The 16,936-nt window shown below is 38.4% G+C and overlaps 1 pseudogene; it reads left to right on the forward strand.

Annotated features, from left to right (window-relative positions):
- The window catches only part of LOC107623877, a 3,529-nt pseudogene extending 672 nt beyond the window's left edge, over positions 1-2,857 (forward strand).

Here is a 16,936-nt window from a genome sequence, read left to right on the forward strand (position 1 = left end):
GAGATTTTGGTGGTGAAAATATAAATTATAAAATATAAAAATATTTTTAAATTAAAAAATAATACAAATTATTTTAGTTTATTTATTTTAATAATATTATTGATATTTACATAAATCTTTTTATGTTTATTTAAAATTTTTTATCTATTTATACAAGATTTTTTAAAAGTAATTTAAAAAAAAATCAAAATAAAAATTAAAAACAAAAAAATAATAACTCAAAAATTAAAATAAACTATATTAATTTAAAAAAATTAAAATAAACTATATAAGCGCCCTTTTCAGTACTTCAAATCAAAAATTTAAAATTTCATTATCTCCGGTAATTTTCTAATCTACAACCACTAAACATGCCTAGCCCGCACTACTCATAACTGCACTACCCTCTGCCCACTAAAACCTAATCCTAACACACACATCACACTCCAGTGCCGCACTCTCCAGCCTCCACTCTCCAGGTTTCTCACCCTCCTCAAGCTCCCACCAGAGGCTCACCACACTTTTCGGCGGCGGATTCCATCACAGCGCATTTTGTTCTGCGTCGCTCCTTTCCCAGCGCTGTCGTGGTCTCAATCCAGCGGCTTCGTCGTCTCTTCGGTTTCAGCCCCGTTGTCTCCGTCATCTCACCATCCAGCATCTCTCCGTCTCTCTTTGATTTCTTTTGCCATAAGCTCTGTTCAGTGGCTGTTGCTGCTATCGGTTGCGTTGCTGGCGGTCCTGCTTGATGTTCTTGTCACTGTCGGTATTGTATTTCGAGTCTTCTGAATCTCTGCACCTCTCATGGTTCTGTTATTATTATTGATTCTAAACTGATTTTAAATTCTGATTTTTGTTATGATTATTTGTTTTTGGTTCTGATTTTTGGTTTAGGGTTTTAGTTATGTTCTTATTGTTTTTATTATTCATTCTATATTTTTGGTTCTGATGTATTTTTTCTAATTATCTGGTTATGATTTTTAGTTCTAATTATTTGTGCTAAAAACATAATTTATTTACGAAGGTTACCTTTAACTTGAGTTTCTACTCACTGCTTCTGGTGCATCTAATCACATATGCTTGTATTACAAATTGAAACCTTATGGAAAATTTACTTTTACTTTTAAAATATTTCTCATTTCCTTTGTCAAAAATCTAAAATGATTTTAGATCTAATTGAATGGTCAATCAGTTATTGTTACTTTGTTATTTGTTCAGTGTAAGTTATCTTTTTTCTATTGCGTCTTTTAAGATATGGCCACTGGAGTGAACAAGATGCTGCAATTTTAGTACCAGGAGACATAATCAACATTAAATTAGGAGATATCATTCCGGCCGATGCTTGTCTTTTCGAGGGCGATCCTCTAAGTGTTGATCAGTCTGCTTTAATAGGAGAATCTCTTCTAGTGACCAAGAACCCCACTGATGAAGTGTTTTCTAAATCAACAGTCAAGAAGGGTGAGATAGAAGCAGTTGTGAGTGCCACTGGTGTGCACACATTCTTTGGTAAAGCGGCTCATTTGGTGGACAGCGCTAACCAAGTTGGACACTTCTAGAAAGTGCTTACAGCAATTGGTAACTTTTGCATTTTCTCAATTGCTAAAAACATATGATGACTATTGAGGAAATGGCTGGAATGGATGTCCTCTGCAGTGACAAAACTGTAACCTTGACATTTAATAAGCTCAATGTTGATAGAAACTTGATTGAGGCATTTGCTAAGGGTGTTGAGAAGGAGTATGTTATCCTTCTTGCTGCAAGGGCCTCTAGGACCAAAAATTAGGATGCTATAGATGCTGCAATTGTTGGGATGCTTGCTGATCCAAAGGAGGTAAATATAGGAAAACCACTCTCTTTAGTACAAGAAGGATACAGATAAAAAGTTTAATTTAACTCATAATTTTAATGTTTTGACTAACCAGGCTCAAGCCAGAATCAGGGAGGTCCATTTTCTTCCATTCAATCCTGTAGACAAGAGGACTGCTCTAACTTACATTGATTCTGATGGAAATTGGCACCGTGTGAGCAAAGTGGCTTCGGCAAAAGGTAAAAACCTGTTTAATTGGCACCTTCTTATGATGGTTATAAGGATGACAGAGGGAGCAGATATATCCCTTTTGCTTTTAGTAGATAAATGTAGAACAAAATTATATGCGCAACTGAATTTTTAACACTAAAAGAAATTGAGTTTGGTATACTTAAACCGATAATCAAGCATACGAGACATTTAATGCTTAGAATTTTAATAGGCATTTGATAAAATGATCTACTCCTTGTCATAAAATGTGTGTTGTCCATGGTTTATCAACATGATTATATGATGATACATTTTCAATTATTTTTAATGTGGTTGTAGAAGATGCATTTGTTGGAGGATTCCTTTCACAATTGGTTCAGGAGCAGCCAATCTCAGAATGGGTTAGAGCTGGTTGCTATGCAGCAAATGTAATCATCCAAAGGTCTGGCTGCACATACCCAGAGAAGCCCGATTTTCAATGATTCTGTTGCCGCCATCAAGTTTTGATTATTTTGAGGATTTTATTGCAATTCGATTATGGTACTCTTAACTGGTATGGGATTTTTTAATCCCTCAGCAAAGGGAAAATACGTGAAGTTCAATAGGGAGACATTATAATTATTGATATATTTGAGTCCTCATTATTGTTGTCATTTCCTTTTTGGTTGGTTACATATTATCTGTTAGATACGTAACAAGGTGTTTGCACTTAATAATTGTGATTGCTTACAAGGAACCATCGCAACTTAGCCAATGATCTTGGGAGAAGTTTCGTAGGTGCCTTGAATTTTCAGGACTCGACTTAACCACTCTGGTTCGTGTCTTCATGATTATATGTATTCAATGATATAATCTTTTCTATGCATATTTCTGTTCTTGCATTTTAGATACAAATTCTCAAGTAAAAGAAAAAGGGAGGAAATAAACACTGCCTTTAATTGTAGATTTACAATTGGTCTAGCCTTTTGTCGTGGCTTAAATGGGTAAGGAAGGATTTAACCAAACGATAGTTAAAAATCGACAGTAATTAAAGGAAAACGAGACAATCTTTTATATCGGGAAAAAATCTACGAGCACTATATTATAGGGTCGACTAAGCATTGCAACTAACTGACTACATATTATTTCCTAGCAAATTAGCAACTGTTTCATAATTTTACTTTCTCATTTCGAATAGCTTTGGTTTAGCGACAATATTCTTACAAATTTGATTAAGGGTTTTCAAAAATTAGCTATAGATTTGTTACAAAATGTGATAGATTTGTGATCATATTAGCGGACAACTTGCGACGAGTTAGGTTTGGAAAAATTTTTCGCTAATTAGCGTCAACTAAGCATTTTATTTCGTCTATGAAGTTAGCTTGTATTTAGCGATGACTCTGCCACAGTAAAGTTTGTCGCTAATTAGCGACTACTGTTTAGTCTATTTCTTCTATAGAATTAGCTTTTACTTTAGTGATGGATTTGCGACTATCTAATCGGTAGCTAAAAAACTTTCCGATGAATTAGCGACTGTTGTGTTTGCCTCACTGATTTGCGACTTGTAATTAGCGAGAAAAGCATTAGTTGCTAGGTGGTAGCTAATCTGTTACAAATTATATTTTGCGTCAGATTAGCGATAATTTTACGACTCTTTTTGTGGTAGCTAATTGGCAATATTCTTGTAGTGACTCAAGAGGCATCTTCTGAAGAAGAAGCTTATGATCCTGAAAACCCTGCAATAGCAGAGGTAAATTATATGGGTGAACCTTATGGAAACACCTATAACCCATCATGGAGAAATCATCCAAATTTCTCATGGAAGGATCAAAAGCCTCAACAAGGCTTTAATAATGGTGGAAGAAATAGGTTTAACAATAGTAAACCTTTTCCATAAGAAAACAGGCTTATGGACAAGTAGAGGACGTGTTAGTAAAGGTTGAAGGCCTTTACATCCCTGCTGATTTCATAGTCCTGGATACTGGAAAGGAAGAGGATGGATCCATCATCCTAGGAAGACCTTTCCTAGCCACAGCAAGAGCTGTGATTGATGTGGACAGAGGAGAATTGATCCTTCAAATAAATGAGGACAACCTTGTGTTTACAACTCAAGGATCTCTCTCTGCATCCATGGAGAGGAAGTATAAAAAGCTTCTCTCAAAGCAGAGTCAAACAAAGCCCCCACAGTCAAACTCTAAGTTTGATGTTGGGAGGCTACAACCAAACTCTAAGTTTGGTGTCAAACCCCCATATCCAAACTCTAAGTTTGTTGTTGGGAGGTCTCAACAAAGCTCTGCACATTTGTGAGGCTCCATGAGAGCCCACTGTCAAGCTATTGACATTAAAGAAGCGCTTGTTGGGAGGCAACCCAATGTTTATTTATCTAATTTTGTTTTTGTTTTTCATGTTTTCTTAGGTTCATGATCATGTGGAGTCACAAAATAAATATAAAAATTGAAAACGGAATCAAAAACAGCAGAAGAAAAATCATACCCTGGAGGAAGCATCTGCCTGGCGTTCAACGCCTGAACAGAGCATGGTTCTGGCGCTGAACGCCCAAAATGGGCAGTGTCTGGGCGCTGAACACCCAAAATGGGCATCATCTGGGCGCTGAACGCCAGAATGGCACCCTGGAGAAGAGCTGGCGTTGAACGCCCAGAACAAGCATGGTTCTGGCGTTCAACGGCAGAAATGGCCAACAAATGGGCGTTGAACGCCCAAAATGGGCACCAACCTGGCGCTGAACGCCCAGAAGTTATGTGCAAGGGCATTTTACATGCCTAATTTGGTGCAAAGTTGTAAATCCTTGAACACCTCAGGATCTGTGGACCCCACAGGATCATCTCAGGATCTGTGGACCCCACAGGATCACCTCAGGATCTGTGGACCCCACAGGATCCCCACCTACCTCACACTCTCTCTCCATTCATGATCATCCCTTCTGTTTTCCATTCACCACTCACATCCATACATCCCACTTACCTACAAAATTCAATATCTCTTTCCCACCCAATCCCACCCATATGGCCGAATACACACATCCCTCCATCTCCTCCATATCTTCTTCTTCTTCTTCTATTCTTTCTTCTTTTGCTCGAGGGCGAGCAACATTCTAAGTTTGGTGTGGTAAAAGCATAGTTTTTTTTGTTTTTCCATAACCATTAATGGCACCTAAGGCCAGAGAAACCTCAAGAAAGAGGAAAGGGAAGACAATTGCTTCCACCTCTGAGCCATGGGAGATAGAAAGATCCATCACTAAGAAAAAGATGGAGCAAACAAGAGAGCACATTCATGGATCTCAACAGGCACATAAAGAAGCTCATCATCAAGAAATCCCTAAGATACCTCAGGGGATACAGTTTCCTCCACAGAATTTTTGGGAGCAAATCAACAACTCCCTAGGAGAATTAAGTTCCAACATGGGACAACTAAGGGTGGAACATCAAGAGCACTCCATCATCCTTCATGAAATTAGAGAAGATCAAAAAAGCAATGAGGGAGGAGCAACAAAGACAAGGAAGAGACATAAAAGAGCTCAAAGACATCATTGGTTCCTCAAGAAGGAAACGCCACCATCACTAAGGTGGATTCATTCCTTGTTCTTATTTCTTCTGTTTTTCGTTTTCTATGTTATGTGCTTATCTATATTTGTGTCTTCATCACATGATCATTAGTAGTTAGTAACTATGTCTTAAAGTTATGAATGTCCTATGAATCCATCACCTCTCTTAAATGAAAAAATATTTTAATTCAAAAGAACAAGAAGTACATGAGTTTCGAACTTATCCTTGAACTTAGTTTAATTATATTGATGTGGTGACAATGCTTCTTGTTTTCTGAATGTATGCTTGAACAGTGCATATGTCTTTTGAAGTTGTTATTCATGAATGTTAAATATGTTGGCTCTTTTCTGGACTTTACTATGAGTTTGTGTATTTTTCTATGATTTCAGATATTTTCTGGCTGAAATTGAGGGACTTGAGCAGAAATCAGATTTAGAGGTTGAAGAAGGACTGCTGATGCTGTTGGATTCTGACCTCACTGCACTCAAAATGGATTTTCTGGAGCTACAGAACTCAAAATGGCGCGCTTCCTATTGTGTTGGAAATTAGACATCCAGGGTTTTCCAGCAATATATAATAGTCCATACTTTGCTCGAGAATAGACGACATAAAGTGGCGTTCAACGCCAGCTCTTTGCCCGATTCTGGAGTTTAGCGCCAGAAATGGATCAAGAACCAGAGTTGAACGCCAGAAATGGATCAAAACCTGGTGTTCAACTCCACAAATGGCCTCTGCACGTGTAACATTCATGCTCAGCCCAAGCACACACCAAGTGGGTCCCGGAAGTGGATTTATGCATCAATTGCTTACTTCTGTAAACCCTAGTAGCTAGTTTATTATAAATAGGACATTTTACTATTGTATTAGACATATTTTGATCCTGGATTGTATCTTTTGATCATTTTTAGATCTCTAGACCTCCATGGGAGGCTGGCCACTCGGCCATGCCTACCCTCTATTCACTTATGTATTTTCAACGGTAGAGTTTCTACACTCCATAGATTAAGGTGTGGAGCTCTGCTGTTCCTCAAAGATTAATGCAAAGTACTACTGTTTTCTATTCAATTCATCTTATTTCGCTTCTAAGATATTCTTTCGTACTTCAACCTGAATGTGATGAACGTGACAATCATCATTATTCCCTATGAACGCGTGCCTGACAACCACTTCTGTTCTACATTAGATTGAATGAGTATCTCTTAGATCTCTTAATCAGAATCTTCGTAGTGTAAGCTAGAATGGCATTCAAGAGAATCCGAAAAGTCTAAACCTTGTCTGTGGTATTCCGAGTAGGATTCAATGATTGAATGACTGTGACGAGCTTCAAACTCGCGATTGCTGGGCGTAGTGAAAGACGCAAAAGGATAGTAAATCCTATTCCAGCATGATCGAGAACCGACAGATGAATAGCCATGCCGTGACAGGGTGCGTTGACCATATTCACTGAGAGGATAGGATGTAACCATTGACAAGGGTGATGCCTCCAGACGATTAGCCGTGCCGTGACAGGGCATTTGGATCATTTTCCCGAGAGAAGACCGAAAGTAGCCATTGACAATGGTGATGCATTACATAAAGCCAGCCATGGAAAGGAGTAAGACTGATTGGATGAAGACAGTAGGAAAGCAGAGGTTCAGAGGAACGAAAGCATCTCTATGCGCTTATCTGAAATTCTCACCAATAATTTACATAAGTATTTCTATCCCTGTTTTATTAATTATTTTCGAAAATCCCATTACTATTTTATATCCGCCTGACTGAGATTTACAAGGTGACCATAGCTTGCTTCATACCAACAATCTCCGTGGGATTCGACCCTTACTCACGTAAGGTATTACTTGGATGACCCAGTGCACTTGCTGGTTAGTTGTGCGAAGTTGTGAACCATGGTATTGGCATCATGTTTTTGGCGCCATTACCAGGAAAAGAAAGAGCGATGAATTTTACATAATCAAAGTGTAATCACAATTTCTGCGCACCAGTGCCTATGGTACAAGGTATTGAGAACTTTCCAGGATCTTGTCTCTTCCGAGGTAATTTCTGCCTAGTCAAGTCATCCAGTTCTTTAGTAAGCAATGGAGGTTCATTTTCTCAAGTCTCATTACCAAATAACTTGACGTTTAGCTTCATGATTGCTCCAAGGTACTTAGCAACTTGCTCTTCAGTAACATCTTCATCCTCTTCAGAGGAAGAATACTCATCAGAGCTCATGAAAGGCAGCAGTAAATTCAATGGAATCTCTATGGTCTCTGTGTGAGCCTCAGATTTCCATGGTTTCTCATCAGGGAATTCCATGGAGGCCGGTGGACGTCCATTGAGGTCTTCCTCAGTGGAGATCACTGCCTCTTCCTCCTCTCCAGGTTTGGCCATATGAGACGTGTTTATGGCCTTGCACTCTCTCTTTGGATTCTCTTCTATATTGCTTGGGAGAATACTAGGAGGGAGTTCCATAATTTTCTTACTCAGCTGACCCACTTGTGCCTCCAAATTTCTAATGTAGGACCTTGTTTTAGTCATGAAACTTTGAGTGGTTTTAATTAGATCAGAGACTATGGTTGCTAAGTCAGAGTGGCTCTGCTTAGAATCCTCTGTCTGTTGCTGAGAAGATGATGAAAAAGGCTTAGAATCCTCTGTCTGTTGATCCTTCCATGAGAGATTTGGATGATTTCTCCATGAAGGATTATAGGTGTTTCCATAGGGTTCTCCCATGTAATTCACCTCTTCCATTGCTGGGTTGTCAGGATCATAAGCTTCTTCTTTAGGGGAAGCTTCCTTAGTACTGCCTGGTGCAGCTTGCATTCCAGACAGACTTTGAGAAATCATATTGACTTGCTGAGTCAATATTTTATTCTGAGCCAGTATGGCATTCAGAGTATCAATCTCAAGAACTCCTTTCTTCTGATTTGTTCCATTATTCACAAGGTTCCTTTCAGAAGTGTACATGAATTGGTTATTTGCAACCATCTCAATGAGTTCCTGAGCTTCTGCAGGCATCTTCTTCAGATGAAGAGATCCTCCAGCAGAGCTGTCCAATGACATCTTGGACAGTTTAGACAGACCATCATAGAAGATACCTATGATGCTCCATTCAGAAAGCATGTCAGAAGGACACCTTCTAATCAATTTCTTGTATCTTTCCCAAGCTTCATAGAGGGATTCTCCTTCCTTCTGTCTGAAGGTTTGGACTTCCACCCTAAGCTTGCTCAATTTTTGAGTTGGAAAGAATTTCGCCAAGAAGGCATTGACTAGCTTTTCCCAAGAGTTCAGGCTTTCTTTGGGTTGTGAATCCAACCATGTCCTAGCTCTGTCTCTTACAGAAAAAGGGAAGAGCATAAGTTTGTAGACCTCAGGATCAACCCCATTGGTCTTGACAGTGTCACAGATTTGTAAGAATTCAGCTAAGAACTGATGAGGATCTTCCAATGGAAGTGTTGCATTAGAGAAACTAATTGAGGCTTAAGCTCAAAGTTGTTTGCTCCAATGGCAGGGATTGAGATGCTTCTCCCATAGAAGTCGGGAGTAGGTGCAGTAAAGTCACCAAGCACCTTCCTTGCATTGTTGGCATTGTTGTTTTCGGTTGCCATGGTTTCTTCCTCCTTGAAGAGCTCTGTTAGGCCCTCTAGAGAGAGTTGTGCTTTAGCTTCTCTTAGCTTTCTCTTCAAGGTCTTTTCAGGTTCAAGATCAGCTTTAACAAGGATGCCTTTGTCTTTGCTCTTGCTTATATGAAAGAGAAGAGAACAAGAAAGTATGGAATCCTCTATGTTACAGTATAGAGATTCCTTGAGGTGTCAGAGGAAAAGAAGAATAGAAGGAGAAGGTAGATAGAAGAGAATTCGAACTTATCAAGAAGGATAGAGTTCGAATTGCACCTTGAGGAGGAGTGTTAGTCCCTTAAATAGAAGGATGTGAGAAGAGGGGAAGAATTTTCGAAATTAAAGTAAAAGATTTTTAAAATAATAAAAAGAAATTTGAAAATTTGATTGAGATTTTCGAAAATTAAGATTGGGAAAGAAATTAAGTGATTTTGAAAAAGATTTTGAAATTAGAAATTAAAAAGATATGATTGAAAATTAATTTTAAAAAAGATGTGATTGAAATGATATGATTGAAAATCAAATTAAAAAAGAAAGTTTTAAAATACTTGAATAACAAGAAATTAGAAGATATGATTCTAGAATTTAAAATTTGATCCTTTCTAAATAGGCAAGTAACAACTTGAAAATTTTGAATTAAATCACTAATTGTAGCAAGGATTTTCGAAAATAGTAATAAATAAAAAAATTGAAAATAAATTGATTTTGAAAAGATATGATTGAAAAGATATGATTTGAAAAAGATTTGATTCTGAAAAATTATGAAAATTTGGAAAAAAATTTGAATTAAAAACAAAATCTTCCCTCTAGTGGCATCCTGGCGTTAAACGCCCAGAATGGTATACATTCTGGTGTTTAATGCCCAAAATGCTACCTTTTTGAACGCCAGTTTTCCTTCTTCACTTGCCGTTTTGAACGCCCATCTTTTTCTGTTTAATTCCTCTGCTGAATGTTCTGAATCTTCAATTCTCTGTATTATTGACTTGAAAAGACACAATTTTGAAAATATTTTTGAATTTTTAATGATGAGAAACAAAAAAATGCAACTAGGATCAAATAAACAATGCATGCAAGACACCAAACTTAAAAATTGATACTAGACTCAAACAAGAAACATAAAATATTTTTTATTTTTATGATTTTATAAATTTTTTTGTGATTTTTCAAAAATCATATGGAAAAGAGAATAAAGAGATTCAAAACTTTTAATAAGAATTCCAGGAATCATGCAATGTTAGTCTAAAGCTTCAGTCTAAACAGATTAGACATGGTTGGCCAAGCTTCAGCAGGATATTACATTCAGCAGCTAAATTGATGAGAATCAATCAGCTTTTGTGATGATAAGAACATCACCTTGAAACTCTAGAATTCATTCTTAAAGATTCTGAAAAATAAAAAGAAAAGTACCTAATCTAAGCAACAAGATGAACCGTTAGTTGTCCAAACTCGAACAATCCCCGGCAACGGCGCCAAAAACTTGGTGCACGAAATTGTGATCATCAACAATGGCACCAAAGACTTGGAGCTCTCAAATGTGAATCACACTTTGTCACAATTCCGCACAACTAACCAGCAAGTGCACTGGGTCGTCCAAGTAATACCTTACGTGAGTAAGGGTCGATCCCACGAGGACTGTCGGCTTGAAGTAAGCTATGGTCATCTTCTAAATCTCAGTCAGGCAGATTCAAATAGTTATGGAGGATTGATAATTAAAGATAAATAAAACATAAAATAAAGATAGAGATAGAGATACTTATGTAATTCATTGGTAGGAATTTCAGATAAGCGTATGAAGATGCTTTATTCCTCTTGAACCTCTGCTTTCCTATTGCCTTCTTCCAATCATTCATACTCCTTTCCATGGCAAGCTTTATGTTGGGCATCACCATTGTCAATGGCTACTTCCCGTCCTATCAGTGAAAATGTTCTACGTACGCTGTCACCGCACGGCTAATCATCTGTCGGTTCTCGATCATGTTGGAAGAGGATCCATTGATCCTTTTGCGTCTGTCACACGCCCAACACTCGCGAGTTTGAAGCTCGTCAGAGTCACCCCTTCCCAGATTCTACTTAGAATACCATAGACAAGGTTTAGACGTTCCGGATCTCAGGAATGGCCGCCAATAATTCTAGCCTATACCACGAAGGTTCTAATCTTAGATTAGAAACCCAAGAGATACACATTCAAGCTTGTTTGCATGTAGAACGGAAGTGGTTGTCAGGCACGCGTTCATAGGTGAGAATGGTGATGAGTGTCACATAATCATCACATTCATCATGTTCTTAGGTGCGAATGAATATCTTGGAGAAGAAATAGACTTGAGTTGAATAGAAAAACAATAGTACTTTGCATTAATTCATGAAGAACAATAGAGCTCCACACCTTAATCTATGGTGTGTAGAAACTCCACCGTTGAAAATACAAAATCTGATCAAGTGTATCGAAGTCTTCAAATACAATAGCAAAAGGTCCTATTTATAGAAAACTAGTAGCCTAGGGTTACAGAAATAGGTAATTAATGCAACAATATTTCTTCCGGGCCCACTTGGTATGTGCTTGGGCTGAGCATTGAAGCTTTCATGTGTAGAGACTTTTCTTGGAGTTAAACGCCAGCTTTTGTGCCAGTTTGGGCGTTTAACTCCAGCTTTTGTGCCAGTTCTGGCGTTTTGACGCCAGAATTCTTAAGTTGACTTGGAACGCCGGTTTGAGCCATCAAATATTGGGCAAAGTATGGACTATTATATATTTCTGGAAAGCCCAGGATGTCTACTTTCCAACGCAATTGAGAACGTGCCAATTGGGCTTCTGTAACTCCAGAAAATCCACTTTGAGTGTAGGGACGTCAGAATCCAACAACATCTGCAGTCCTTTTTCAGCCTCTGAATCAGATTTTTGCTCAGGTCCCTCAATTTCAGCCAGAAAATACCTGAAATCATAGAAAAACACACAAACTCATAGTAAAGTCCAGAATTGTGATTTTTATTTAAAAACTAATAAAAACATAATAAAAAATAACTAAAATATACTAAAAACATACTAAAAATAATGCCAAAAAGCATATAAATTATCCGCTCATCAGTGTTACAAAGTGGATTCTTTTGGCCCACTCTTTTCAAGGATGCCAAAGAACTAGCAAAGAACTACAATGAATGCCAAAGATCTGGAAACCTACCCAAAAGAAATGAGATGCCACAGAATTTTATCTTAGAGCTGGAGTTGTTTAATGTGTGGGGAATCGATTTCATGGGACCGTTCCCAACCTCATATTCAAACAAGTATATCTTGGTAGCAGTGGATTATGTTTCCAAGTGGGTAGAAGCTATTGAAACCCCAACAAATGATAACAAGGTGGTTATGAACTTCCTCAGAAAGAATATCTTTAGCCGGCTCAGAGTCCCACGAGCGCTCATCAGTGATGGAGGGAGCCATTTTTGTAACAGGCCACTAGAAGCTCTTCTCCTATGATACAGGGTAAAACACAAGGTTGCCACACCATACCACTCCCAAACAAGTGGGCAAAATGAGGTATCTAACAAAGAGTTAAAAAGGATTCTGGAGAAGACTGTAGGAGCATCAAGAAAGGACTGGTCGAAGAAGCTATATAATGCTCTTTGGGCATACAGAACAGCATTCAAGACACCAATCGGGATGTCCCCATATCAACTGGTGTATGGAAAGGCCTGTCATTTACCATTGGAGCTGGAACACAAAGCCCTTTGGACTCTCAAGCTACTAAACTTTGATAGCATTGCTACTGGTGAAAAAAGGGTCTTGCAGCTGCAGGAAATGGAGGAGTTTAGATCTCAGGCCTATGAAAATACCAAGATCTATAAAGAAAAGGCGAAGAGAAGAAATGACCTCAATCTGACTCCAAATTGACACTTTTTCCTGGGAAACTCAAATCAAGATGGTCAGGACCCTTTCTTGTCACAAACGTCTCGCCATATGGACACATAGAAATCATGGAGGAAAGTTCAAAGAGGACTTTCACTGTGAACGGACAAAGGCTCAAGCACTACATCGGCAACATGGGGGAAAGCCCCAAAATGAAATATCATCTCAACTGATGGAGAAATCGTCGAGCTAGCGACGCTAAAAGAGCGCTTCGTTGGGAGGCAACCCAACCTAAGGTAGTTTCCTTTTCCTGATCATCTCAATAAAGGGTATAAGTAGTTTTCCCTGTATTGTGAGGGGCTAAGTTTGGTGTTGCACACCAAAACAATCCAAGAGTGAGTGTGTAATTCTAAGTTTGGTGTTCCACCAAGGACTTCATCTAGAATCACATTACACCTCTTCAATGGCGAGTTGCTAGCCCCAACCAATCAGGAAAACCACTTAACAATAGTTTAGTTTCTAGTTCATAGTCGTTTTATTAATAAAAGCACATGAGGTTCTCTGCATATAATTAATCTGTGCAAGAGGGAAGGAACTAAGTTTGGTGTTCACACACCAAATTAAGTTCAGAAATTCACAAGCATATATGCATGCTAACTATTTCTCAAGTGCTTTGGGAACAAGCAACTTCCAATAACTTTGCAGGGATTCAATCAAGCCTCTGGAAAAATGGTGCACCATCATTCATAGATGCAAAGAAGGACGCAGAAGCTATGGATGATGACAACAAAGGGATAGCTAGAAGACACCACCAAAAGGTTGTATGGTTGCTTGATTCATATGCTTGGAAATGCTCAAATTGGAAGTCTGAATGTGCCCCTGATTGATAGTACTCTTTAGTTTAAATCACTAGAATTTAATGTTTATTTTCAGTTGCTTTTGTCATATGTGTGCTGTCCAAGTTACCTGTTCTCATTTTCATCCTACTTACTTGTATGCTTGCCCTTTGAATTTAATGAAAAAGAATGTTATGAAAAGAAAAACCAGAGTGGAGTTCACATTGTGGAGTAAGTTCTCAAGGTCTGTAGTGTGGTAATAGGTTAGCTAAGTTGGTTCACCTGTAAGGTATAAGGACACTTATGCAATGAATTACATGCTTGAAACACATTCTATGAGGTTAACTGAACAACAAGATCCTAATAAGAAAAAGAAAGAACAATAAGAGTTTGAAAAAGAAAGAAAAGTAATAAGAAATAAGGCTAGGCACTAAGGGTTTAAATCTTGAGGGATGTGTCTGTGGTGATCCTGTACCAAGGATCTGCATGGATGAATAAATTCTTATGAGTGCTTCATGATAAACCACTATTTTATAGTTTATATTGTGTTTAATTGTGTGGTTTTGTCATGATCCTTACCCACTTATTCATCAATTTAGCATGCATTTAGATTTCCTTCCTAAATTCAGTACATGTTTGAAAATTACTTCCTAGAGACTTTAATTATTTATTTTTAATTCTCCTTTATTCCATTCGACGTCGTGATCTGTGTGTTAAGTGTTTCAGACTTTATAGGGCATGAATGAGTTGGAGATTGGAAAGGAAGCTAGCAAAAATGGAAGGAACACAAGAATTTGAGCAGATAACTAGCGAGAAGTGACGCGGTCGCATGGCTCACGCGACCGCGCGAAGGAGCGCAATTCGCAGTGACACGGCCGCATGGCTTGCGCGACCGCGCGGATTGGAAAGCGCAAGCGACGCGGTAGCATGGACGACGCGAACGTGTGGAGAGGAAAAAGCGCAAGCGACGCGTCCACATGGACGACGCGATCGCGTGACATGCGCGATCTACATAATCTGCAGAATTCGATGGGGGCGATTCTAGACCTTATTTCGACCCAGTTTTCGGCCCAGAACAGCAGACTAGAGTCAGAGAATATGCAGAAACAAGGGACACATTCATTCAGTAGTTTTAGATCTAGTTTTTCACTCTCTTAGGTTTTTCTCTCTAGTTTTTAGAATTTTAATTTTCAATTGGTCTTAGCATTGGAACAGTGAGAAGAGTTATTTCCTCATCAAGACTTCATCATTCTAGTTTGTTCTCTTAACTTGGTTCTATTCTTCCATTTTCTTTGTTATGTTCAATTTTGTCATTCATATACTTTTATGATTATTTAATGCAAGGATTATTTCTTTTTAATTCAATTTCAATTCCAATAATCATGTCTTCTTTTAATTCCCTTTCATGCGCTATGGATTCTTTATTTACAATACGTGAGTAGTTTCCTTACTTGATGGGGAGTTGATTAAAAGGAACTCTTGAGTTGGAAGGATTGAAAGAAAATTTGTAATTGGGTTAAATGTTGGATTGCTATCCTGTCACCGACGCCAATCCCTTTGAACTAAGTGGGTTGCAACTTGTGAATAGATCTGGCATTCCCACTTATTTGACTTTCCCTTACCTAGTAAAGGATAACCAAATAGAACAACCATTAATTATAAATTAATCTTACAATCACACCTTCAATGATAGAGATTCTAACCAATCAATTCCCAGTCAAGGCTTTTATTTATATTATTCAAAAATCCTCAATTTAAATTCCAATTTACTTAGCTCAACTTCTTGGAACATCTGATTAATAAAACAGCACACTTTTCTGCAACTCGTTGGGAGACGACCTGGGACTTAAAACTCCCAGTAATTTTAATTTAAACTCTCTGTGACATATTTCTAAATTGATAAGCAGATTCTCGGTGAGTTAAGAACTATACCTGCAATGTAACCATTTTAATAAATTTTTAATTCACCAGCTTCTGCTTCCCATCAATTTTTGGCGCCGTTACCAGGGAGTTGCAATAGAGTGTTAATTTTATTAATTAGAATTTATTTATTTTCATTTTATTTAATTTTGCTACTATGAGCTGCATGTTTCTTCCGTCAAATGACGCGTTCACTTCCTGATCTACGCTTGCTAATATTGGATCCTGAAATTGAAAGGACTATTTCACGAATAAGGCGAGAACAGCGTAGGTTAGCCCGCTCTGAGGGCGGATCTGAAAGTGAATCTGAGGAGGAAACCAGCTCCCGTTCTACTGATTCAGTTGTTTTACGTGCAGAAAACATGGCAGCTAGAAGAGTTACCATTCAGGAGGAAGGAGCTCCTGATTTTACAATGTAACCGTTTCAAGCGCATCATCCAGCGGTATCTATGAATTTTTAAATAAAAACCGCACTGCTAAATTTGATGCCCAAGTTTCATGGCCTACCTGCTCAAGAGCCTATCAAGCACTTGAGAGACTTCCAGGCAGCCTGTTCTACTGTCAGGCGTGATGGCACTGATGAAACTTCAATCCTAATGAAAGCTTTTCCGTTCTCTCTTGAGGGAAAAGCAAGAGAGTGGTACTACACTCAACCTCTAGCAAATGTATCCAACTGGGATACACTCAGAAAGGAGTTTCTGGAGAAATTCTTTCCATCTGAAGTTACTGATAAACTGAGGAAGGATATCTCTACAATTGTTCAGGATGACAATAAGGCTCTCTTTGAATACTGGGAGCGCTACAATAATCTTCTGGAAGCATGCCCCCACCACATGATTGACAAGATCGTGCTACTCAGCTATATCACACAAGGTATGAGGCCCCAAGATAAGACCACATTGGAAAGTGGCAGCAATGGGTCTATGAAGAAGTACAAGACCACTGATGAAGCTTGGTAATTGATCAGTGATTTAGCTGAATCTACTCGGAACCACAGACAGAAGCAAGGCCGTTCAAAAGCCGTTGCAGAAGTATCTTCTGGCATAGAGACTGCTGCTCTAAATCGAAGCATCTGTGAGATGACCAACCTGCTGAAGCAAATGCAGTTGAGTCAACAAGCTCAGCAAACTCAACCACAGCAAAACCAACAACTAGTTCCACAAAGAATTTGCGGAATTTGTGCTGATTACAACCATTACACTAATGAATGCCTGCAG

The sequence above is a fragment of the Arachis ipaensis genome, chromosome B10 (assembly GCF_000816755.2).
Source record: "Arachis ipaensis cultivar K30076 chromosome B10, Araip1.1, whole genome shotgun sequence".
In the NCBI taxonomy this organism is placed as follows: domain Eukaryota; kingdom Viridiplantae; phylum Streptophyta; class Magnoliopsida; order Fabales; family Fabaceae; genus Arachis; species Arachis ipaensis.